Source organism: Nicotiana tabacum, chromosome 2, assembly GCF_000715075.1.
Source record: "Nicotiana tabacum cultivar K326 chromosome 2, ASM71507v2, whole genome shotgun sequence".
Classification (NCBI taxonomy): Eukaryota; Viridiplantae; Streptophyta; class Magnoliopsida; order Solanales; family Solanaceae; genus Nicotiana; species Nicotiana tabacum.
The window spans coordinates 83,815,974-83,826,593 of record NC_134081.1 but is presented as its reverse complement, the minus strand read 5'-3'; positions in this window follow the sequence as shown (position 1 = coordinate 83,826,593).

Below are 10,620 nucleotides of genomic sequence, written 5' to 3'. Positions count from 1 at the left end.
GCATGTGGCTATTGCCAGGCGGATTATGAAATGAAATGTGGGCACGAGATGCCATGAGTAAATAATAATGATATTGGCACGTGAACTGTCTGTGCAGTTGTGATATGAAATGCGGGAACGAGTTGTCGTGCGTAACTGATGATGATATTTGCACATGAGCTGTCCGTGCGGTTGTGATAGAGAAATTGGCACTAGGTGTCGTAAAAATATGAAAGTGGGTTGAGACCCGTATTTTTATGATTTTGAAATGAGGTGTCACATGGTGACTTTTATTCGAAAGAATTATATTTGAAAGAGATTTACTTGAAAGAATTATATTTGAAGATATTTATTTGAAGGAATTATATTTGAAAGAAATTTATTTGAAAGAATTATATTTGAAAGATATTATTTGAAGGGAGTATATTCGAAATATATTTATTGGAAAGTATTATATCCTGAAGATTATTATTTGAAAAACATATAGGCGAAAGATTCATATTCGAAGAACTTGATTAATTTATTGTACTTGTATTCATTATTTGTTGAGCAATATTTATGGTGTTCTTGTTGCCCTGTTATGTATATCACTTGTTGATTATTGTTGCCATCATTGTTATTTTTTTCCTAATTTTTTTTGTATACTATATTGCATAGGTTATTAGACTAGTGAGTGTCTTGACTGTACCTCGTCACTACTCCACTGAGGTTAGTCTTGATACTTACTGGGTATCGACCGTGGTGTACTCATATGTGATGACCCAAAATGTCATATTTAAATTTAATAAGTAATTCTATTTTCTAAAACCTCGAAAAGCACCATTTATCATTCCTCGACTTGCGTGCACAGTCCGTAAAATTTTCCTGAAAGTTTTCATGTGAAAAATGAATTAAAATGTGAAATAGAGCTTTAAAACTCAAGTGAGTTGACTTTGGTCAACCTATTTAGAAAAAAGACCCGTATCAGTGTTTTGACAGTTCCGGTAGCTCCGTATCGTGGTTTGGGACTTGGGCGTATGCCCGAAATTTAATTTGGAGGTCTCTAGCTCAAGTTATGACCATTTAACGGAACTAACAATTTAAAGGCTAAAGATTTTCAAGTTTGACCACGGGGTTGACTTTTTGATATCGGAGCCGGAATCCAATTCCGGAAAGTTGAACAGCTCTGTTATGTCATTTATGACTTATGTGCCAAATTTGAAGTCATTCCGGATTCATTTAATATGTTTTGGCACGAGATTTACAAATTGAAAGTTTAAAACTCAAAGTTTGAATCAGGGTGTGAATTGTAATTTCAGCATTGTTTGGCGTAATGCGAAACCCCAAGTAAGTCCGTATTATATTATTGGACTTGTTGGTATATTCATACAGGGTCTCGAGTACCCCCGAGAGTGATACGGATTGAAATCGGATCAAGAACTGGACTTAAGCAAAATCTGTATTTTTCCTTTTTCTTTAATCGCACCTGTGGATTTTTCTCGTAAGTGTGAGCTCATAGAAGCGAGCCTTCGATCGCAGATGCACCCGGGCGTGGCTGGGCAAAAGTCCGCAGGTGCGGAAACCTGCACGCACCCGCACGTCCGCAGAAATGGACCAAATGATCACAGAAGCGAAGGTAGTGCAGGTGCGCATTTTTCCTCCGCAAGTGCGAGGCCTCGCCTGGCAGCCCCATTTCGCATATGTGAGCTCGCATGTGCGAGCCAAGGCACCGCAGGTGCAGAAATGCCTGGGCAATGTATATATCGAATAGTCTGATATTTTTACTCATTTTGAGCTCGGTTAAGGCAAATATTTGGGCGATTTTCAAGGAAAATATTGGTGTAAGTGTTCCTTATCCTATATTGATTATATTTCATGATTTCATACTCGTTTATATCATGAATCCGTGAATTTATGGAAGAAAAATCAGTTTTCTCTAAAATCTTCCAAAAATGAGAAATTTAGATTTGAAGGTCCATTTGAAATCGGAATTGAGCAATTTTTGTATGATTGAACTCGTATCGGAACGGTTGTTCGAATTCTGCTAGTTTTTTCGGGATTTTAGACGTGGATCCCACTGTCGAATATTTAAATGAATTTTGGATTTTTATCCGAAAAATTTGTAAATTCATATGGAATTAATTCCTATGATTATTATTGAATATATCAAATTGTTTGTGAATAGATTTGAAGATTTTGGAGACAAATTTAAAAGGAAAAGTTGTGGTTAAATAATTGATTGGAATTTGCAAAGCGAGGTAAGTGTCGTGGTTAACCTTGACTTGAGGGAATAGAACCCTTAAATTATTTGTTATGTGAATTGCATGTGAACAACGTATAGGCGAGGTGACGAGTGTCTATACGTCGTCAAATTAATTGTTTGCCTGCTTACTTGAAAAATCATAAATTATTTTAAATCATAAATTAATTATTATAATAATTATTTCTCTCCTATTCTTTGTCAGATATTAATTCTTGAATTCCTGCATTAATTGTTACATGCTATTTGAATTATGTGTTTTAATTGTTATTAACATTTAGCATATTAAATATTAAACTAGCTAATTTCTCTATGATTTTCATAATAAATTGTTATTTGTCATTGTTTGGTTCATAAATAAATTATAATTATTGTGTGCCTTGATACTTAATAATTTCTCATTGGACGTGGTATCTATTGGAGTAAGTTTTATTACATTTATGAGTTGTTTAAAATTATATTGGGGGAACGGGTTGTACGCCGCTCTCACAATATATTCACATTCAATTCTGTTGCAGCGTGCAACCCGCAATAGACATATTTAAAAGTCAATATTGGGGATCGAATTGCACGCCGCAATAGACTTATTTAAAAGTCAATATTGGGGGATCGGATTGCACGCCGCAACAAATTTATTTAAAAGTCTATATATATACTTGATTGAAATAAATATATGACAGACTTGATTAAAAGGAATATATTGGGAGAGAGGGTTGCACGCTGCAACAGAATTGAATGTGAATATATTGTGAGAGCGGGTTGCACGCTGCAACACATTTGGGTGAAATAATAATGGATTATGACTGCTGAGTTGGCTTCAATTATTATAAATGAGTTACTTGATTTATTTCTATTATTTGTTGTTGTTATTAATATTGCGTACAAGTTAATGTAAGTGAACCGCCTTAGCCCCGTCACTACTTCGTCGAGGTTAGGCTGAGCACTTAGCAGTACATGGGGTCGGTTGTATTGATACTATACTCTGCACTTCTTGTGCAGATTTCGGAGTTGGTCCCAACGGCGTGCCATAGACTTGCTCGGATTTCAGCTACTCGGGGGAGACTTGAGGTATAACTGCATGGCGTCCGTAGTTCTGAAGTCCCCGTCTATTTTACTTTAGCTGTGTGTTTATTTTCAGACAACTTTATTTTATTCAGACCTTTATTTGTATTATTCTAGAAGCTCGTGCACTTGTGACACCAATTATGGGATGGTATTTAGACATCGTTGTTTTTATGGATTATTCACTATATTTCAAACTTTGCTTCCGCATTTGTTTCTTAGTTATTAATAAATTTAAAATTGTTTTAAAAATGGTTAATATTATTCTAACGTTGGTTTGCCTAGCAAGTGAAATGTTAGGCACGATCACGGTCCGAAGGGAGGAATTTTGGGTCGTGACAATTGGTATCAGAGCACTTGGTTACATAGGTCTCACGAGTCACGAGCTAGCTTAATAGAGTCTGAAGAATCGGTACGGAGACGTTTGTATTTATCTCAGAGGCTATGAAGTTTAGGAAGAATATCACTTCTTTCTTATTCTGTCGTGCGAATTTATTCTAACATCAGTGATTGAACCATTCTACTCTTATTCTCTCGCAGATGGTGAGAACACATAATACCTCTACCGATGGACATGGACCATAACCCCCGGTGGCAACTATGGCCAGGGGTAGAGGTCGAGGCCGAGGTCTTACTAAGGGCCGAGGGAGAGGCCGAGGTAGAGCTCAGTCTAGATCTCGAGCAACTGCACCTGTTGAAGAACCTCAGGTGGACCTTCAGGAAGAGGTTACAGTTCGAAATGTACCAGTTGGACCAGTTCAGGACCCGGAAGGATTCATAGCCACTCCAGTACTTTAGGACGCTCTAGTCCGTTTGGTAAGTCTTATGGAGGGCGTGGCCTAGAATGGTACATTTCTAGTGGCACCAGCCATCTCACAGGCTGGGGGAGGAGCACAAACTCCCACTACTCCTGCTCCGGAGCAGATGGCTCCCCAGAATCAGGCTCCAGCAGCCTCGCTAGTTGGGGTAGTTCAACCAGTTGTTGCGGCACAGATCGGGGATAGGCCCGTCATGTCTTTTGAGGCCTTATTGAGACTGAATAAGTTTACCAAGCTCTTTCCAGTTCACTTCAGTGGTACACCTTCTGAGAACCCACGGGATTAACTTGAATGCTGCCACGAGGTGTTGCGGAACATTGGTATAATTGAGACCAATGGGGTTGATTTTGCTGTATTTGAGATGACGGGTTCCGCCAAGAGGTGGTGGAGAGATTATACATTGACCTGACTAGTCGGACCGCCTGCACTTACCTGGGAGTAGTTCTCTCAGCTATTTCTGGAGAAGTTCCTTCCTATCACACTAAGAGAGGAATTCCACAAGCAATTTGAGCGTCTACAGCAGGGCAGTATGATTGTTACTCAGTGTGAGTCCCGTTTTATGGATTTGGCCCGTCATGCTCTCCTTTTATTACCTACGGATGGAGAGAGAGTGACGAGGTTTATTGAGGGACTCACTTACCCTATCAGACTTCAGATGGCCAAGGAGACCGGAAGTGAGATTTCTTTTCAGGTGGCTGCTAATGTCGCAAGGAGGATCGAGATGGTTCTTGCACAGGAGAGAGGGCAGAGGTCCGATAAGAGGACTCGTCAGTTTGGTGGTTTTAGTGGTGCCTCGTCTGGAGGCAGAGGTAATTATGGTAAGGGTCATCCTCCCAGACTGTTTCATTCAACACTTCATGTATCTCCCGATGCTTCAGGGAGTCACGGTCCTATTATGCCTTACTTTGGGCAGCCAGCATTCAAGGCACATTCATCTCATATCAGTGCATCACCACTCCAGAGTTACTACAATGGTTATCCGGCCTATTTGGGTTAGCTTCAGCTTCAGCAGCCACGGCATCAGGATGGGTGTTATGAGTGTGGGAACATTGGTCACATTAGGAGGTATTGCCCTAGATTGGCGAGTAATAGATCTCGGCAAGATTCTCGTGCCATCATACCGGCACCGGTTGTTTCACTGCCTGCTCAGCTAGCTAGAGGTAGGGGTCAGGAAGCTAGAGGTGGAGGTCAGTCAATTAGAAGTGGAGGTCAGACCATTAAAGGTGGAGGTCAGACCGTTAGAGGTGGAAGCCAGCTAGTCAGAGGCAGTCCCAGGGATGTAGTTCAGAGTGGTGGGGCCCAACCCCTATTTTATGCTTTTCCAGCTAGGCCTGAGGCCGAGTCATCTGATGCTGTGATCACAGGTATTATTCCAGTTTGCCATAGAGATGCTTCAGTTCTATTTGATCCAGGATCTACTTATTCATATGTGTCCTCCTATTTTGCTTCATATTTTGTTGTGCCTTGTGATTCTTTGAGTGCTTTTGTGTGTGTATCTACACCGGTGGGAGACTCTGTTGTAGTAGATCATGTCTATCATTCGTGTGTGGTTACTATTGGTAATCTTGAGACTAGTGTGGATCTTCTACTTTTTGATATGGTAGATTTTGATATCATCTTTGGTATGGATTGGTTGTCCCCTTATCATGCTAAATTGGATTATCATGCCAAGACACTGACTCTAGCTATGCCGGGTCTACCTCAGTTTGAGTGAGAAAGAACTCATGGCCACTCTACCAGCAGGGTTATTTCTTATATGAAAGATCGGCGTATGGTAGAGAAAGGGTGTCTAGTCTATTTAGCTTATATTCGCGATCCCAGTGCGGATGTTCCTTCTATGGACTCAGTACCAGTTGTTTGTGACTTTCCAGAAGTATTTCCTATAGATTTGCTAGGGATGCCACCCGACAGAGATATTGACTTCTGTATTGATTTGTCTACGGACACTCAGCCCATTTCTATTCCACCATACCGTATGGCCCCGCTAGAGTTGAAAGAATTGAAAGAGAAGTTCCAAGACTTGCTTGATCAGGGATTCATTAGACCTAGTGTCTCGCCCTGGGGTGCACCAGTATTATTTGTAAAGAAGAAAGATGGCTCTATGCGGATGTGTATAGATTATCGGCAGTTCAACAAGGCCACTATAAAAAATAAATATCCGCTGCTAAGAATTGATGACTTATCTAATCAACTTCAGGGTGCCAAGGTATTTTTGAAGATCAATTTGAGGTCTGGTTATCATCAGTTGAAGATTAGGGCATCTGATGTCCCTAAAACAACTTCTTGAATGCGGTATGGGCATTACGAATTCCTTGTGATGTCATTTGGGTTGACAAATGGCCCAATATCATTTATGGATTTGATGAATCATGTGTTCAAGCCTTATTTAGATTATTTTGTGGTTGTATTCATTGACTATATCTTGATTTATTCCAGTAGTCGAGAGAAACATGAGCAACATCTTCGAAGTGTGCTTCACACCTTGAAGAATAATCAGTTATATGCCAAGTTTTCAAAATGTTAGTTTTAGTTAGACTCAGTTGCCTTTTGGGGGCATGTTGTATCGGTAGAAGGCATAAAGGTGGATCCTAAGAAGATTGAGGCTGTTCAGAATTGGCCTAGACCTACTTCAGTTACAGAGATCCGGAGTTTCCTGGGTTTAGCAGGTTATTATCGTCGGTTCGTGGAAGGGTTTTCATCTATAGCAGGCCCATTGACCAGATTAACCCAGAAAGGTATCCCATTCAGATGGTCAGACGAGTGTGAGATGAGCTTTCAGAAGCTCAAGACCGCTTTGACTATGGCGCCAATATTGGTATTACCCACAGGTTCAGGATTGTATACAATATATTGTGACGCATCTCACATTGGGCTTGGTGCAGTATTAATGCAAGATGGCATCGCGGCAGTTGAAAGTTCACAGGAAGAATTATCCTTTTCATGACTTAGAATTGGCGGCCATTGTTCATGCGCTGAAGATTTGGAGGCATTACCTCTACGGTGTCTCGTGTGAGGTATTTACTGATTATCGTACCCTTCAGTATCTGTTCAAACAAACGGATCTGAATTTTGTAGAGAATATGGTTGGAGTTGTTGAAAGACTATGATATCACCATTTTGTATCACCCCGGAAAGGCCAATGTGGTGGCCGATGCTTTGAGTAGAAAGGCCGTGAGTATGGGCAGTCTTGTGTATATTCCGGTTGGTGAGAGGCCATTAGCTGCAGATGTTCATACTTTGGCTAATCGGTTTGTGAGGTTAGATATTTCAGAAACCAGTTGGGTTCTAGCTTGCACAATAGCTCGAACTTCTTTATATGAGCGCATCATAGAGAGGCAGTATGATGATCCTCATTTACTTGTCCTTAAGGACACAGTGCGGCACGATGATGCCAAACATGTTACTGTAGGGGAAGATGGAGTTCTTCGAATGCAAGGCCATATTTGTGTGCCTAATGTGGATGGGCTTCGTGAATTAATTCTTGAAGAGGCACACAGTTCCAGGTATTCTATTCATCTAGGTACCGCTGAAATATATCAAGATTTGCGGCAACATTATTGGTGGAGGAGAATGAAAAAGGATATATTTGTATATATAGCTCTGTGTCTGAATTGTCAACAAGTTAAGTACGAGCATCAGAGACGTGGTGGTTTGCTTCAGTAGTTAGAAATTCCTGAGTGGAAGTGGGAGTGTATCACTATGGATTTTGTTGTTGGGCTCCCACGGACTCAGAGAAAATTTGACGCAGTTTGGGTCATTATGGACAGGTTGACTAAGTCAGCACATTTCATTCCAGTGGCAGTTACCTATTCTTCAGAGAGGTTAGCTGAAATTTACATTCGTGAGATTGTCCGCCTTCACGGTGTGCCAGTGTCTATTATTTCAGATCGAGGTACGCAGTTTACCTCACATTTCTAGAGGGCTGCACAGCATGAGTTAGGCACGCAGGTGGAGTTGAGCATAACCTTTTATCTACAGACAGACGGACAGATAGAGCGCACTATTCAGATATTGGAAGATATGCTCCGCGCTTGTGTTATAGACTTTGGAGGTTCTTGGGATCATTTCTTGCCACTTGCGAAGTTTTCTTATAATAATAGCTACCAGCCGAGCATTTAAATGGCTCCATATGAGGCATTATACCAAAGGCGATGCCGATCGCCAGTTGCTTGGTTTGAACCGTGAGAGGCTCGGTTGTTGGGTACCGATTTGGTACAAGATGCCTTGGATACGGTCAAGATTATTCAGGATCGACTTCGCATAGCTCTCTAGGAAAAAGAGTTATGCCGACAGTAAAGTTCGTGATATTGCATTCATGGTTGGAGAAAGAATATTGCTCCGGTTTTCACCTATGAAAGAAGGGCAAGTTGAGCCCTAGGTATATTGGACCCTTTGAAATTTATTGAAAGGGTGGGTGAAGTAGCCTACAAGTTTGCATTACCACCTAGTTTATCAGCGGTTCATCCGGTGTTCCATGTATCTATGCTCCGAAAATATCATGGTGATCCATCCCATGTGTTAGATTTCAGCTCAGTCCAATTGGACAAATATTTGACTTACGAGGAAGAGTCTGTGGCTATTCTAGCCCGGCAGGTCCGACAGTTGAGGTCTAAGAGTTATCCTTCCATTCGGGTGCAATGGAGAGGTCAGCCTGTAGAGGAATCAACCTGGGAGTGACAGTCGGACATGCGAAGTAAAAATGAATTAAATGTGAAATAGAGCTTTAAAACTCTAGTGAGTTAAATTTGGTCAACCTATTTAGAAAAAAAAAACCGGATCAGTATTTTGACAGTTTTGGTAGCTCCGTATCGTGGTTTGGGACTTGGGCGTATGCTCGGAATTTAATTTGGAGGTCTCTAGCTCAAGTTATGACCATTTAACGGAACTAACAATTTAAAGGCTAAAGATTTTCAAGTTTGACCACGAGGTTGACTTTTTGATATCGGAGCCAGAATCCAATTTTGGAAATTTGAACAGCTCTGTTATGTCATTTATGACTTATGTGCCAAATTTGAAGTCATTCCGGATTCATTTAATATGTTTTGGCACGAGATTTACAAATTGAAAGTTTAAAACTCAAAGTTTGAATCGGGGTAAGAATTGTAATTTCAGCATTGTTTGGCGTGATGCGAAACCCCAAGTAAGTCTGTATTATGTTATTGGACTTGTTGGTATATTCGTACGGGGTCTCGAGTACCCCGAGAGGGATACGGATTGAAATCGGATCAAGAACTGGACTTCATGACAAGGGTTATTAGCACATTATTTACTTTTGAAATTACTAAATTCGAATAAATTAATTTTGGAATTTGTTAAATGTCAACTATCGCGCTACGCAAATGAATCCGCGATTTTTCCTTCTGCTGTAATCACACCTGCGGTTTTTTCTCGCAGAAGCGAGCCTTCGATCGTAGATGCGCCCGGGCGTGGCTGGGCAAAAGTCCGCAGGTGCAGAAACCTGCACGCACCCGCGCGTCCGCAGAAGCGAAGGCTGCGCAGGTGCGAGGACTCACCTGGCAACCCCATTTCGTAGATGCGAGATTTTTCTCGTAGATGCGAACTCGCATGTGCGAGCCCAGACGCCGCAGGTGCGGAAATCCCTGGACAGTGTATATGTCGAAAATTCCGACATTTTTACTCAATTTGGTCATTTTCAGCTCGTTTAAGGCGAAAGTTTCACCGATTTTCACGGGAAACATTGGGGTAAGTGTTCCTTATCCTATATTAATTATATTTCATGATTCCATACTCGTTTATATCACGAATCCGTGAATTTATGGAAGAAAAATCAGATATTTCTAAAATCTTCCAAAAACGAGAAATTTGGATTAGAAGGTCCATTTGATATCGGAATTGGACAATTTTTGTATGCTTGAACTTGTATCAGACTGGGTGTTTGGATTTTGTGAGTTTTTCCGGGTTTTAAGACGTGGGTCCCACTATCGAATATTTAAATGAATTTTGGATTTTTATCCGGAAAATTTGTAAATTCATATGGAATTAATTCCTATGATTAGTATTGAATATATCGAATTGTTTGTGAATAGATTTGAAGCTTTCAGAGACAAATTTAAAAGGAAAAGCTATGGTTGAATAATTGATTGGAATTTGCTAAGCGAGGTTAGTGTCGTGGTTAACCTTGAATTATTTGTTATGTGAATTGCATGTGAACGACGTATAGGTGAGGTGATGAGTGTCTATACGTTGTCAAATTAATTATTTGCCTGCTTACTTGAAAAATCATAAATTATTTTAAATCATAAATTAAGTATTATAATAATTATTTCTCTCCTATTCTTTATCAAATATTAATTCTTGAATTCCTGCATTAATTGTTACATGCTATTTGAATTATGTGTTTTGGTTGTTATTTAACATTTAGCATATTAAATATTAAACTACCTAATTTCTCTATGATTTTCATAATAAATTGTTATTTATCATTGTTTGGTTCATATATAAATTATAATTATTGTGTGCCTTGATGCTTAATAATTTCTCATTGGACGTGGTATTTATTGG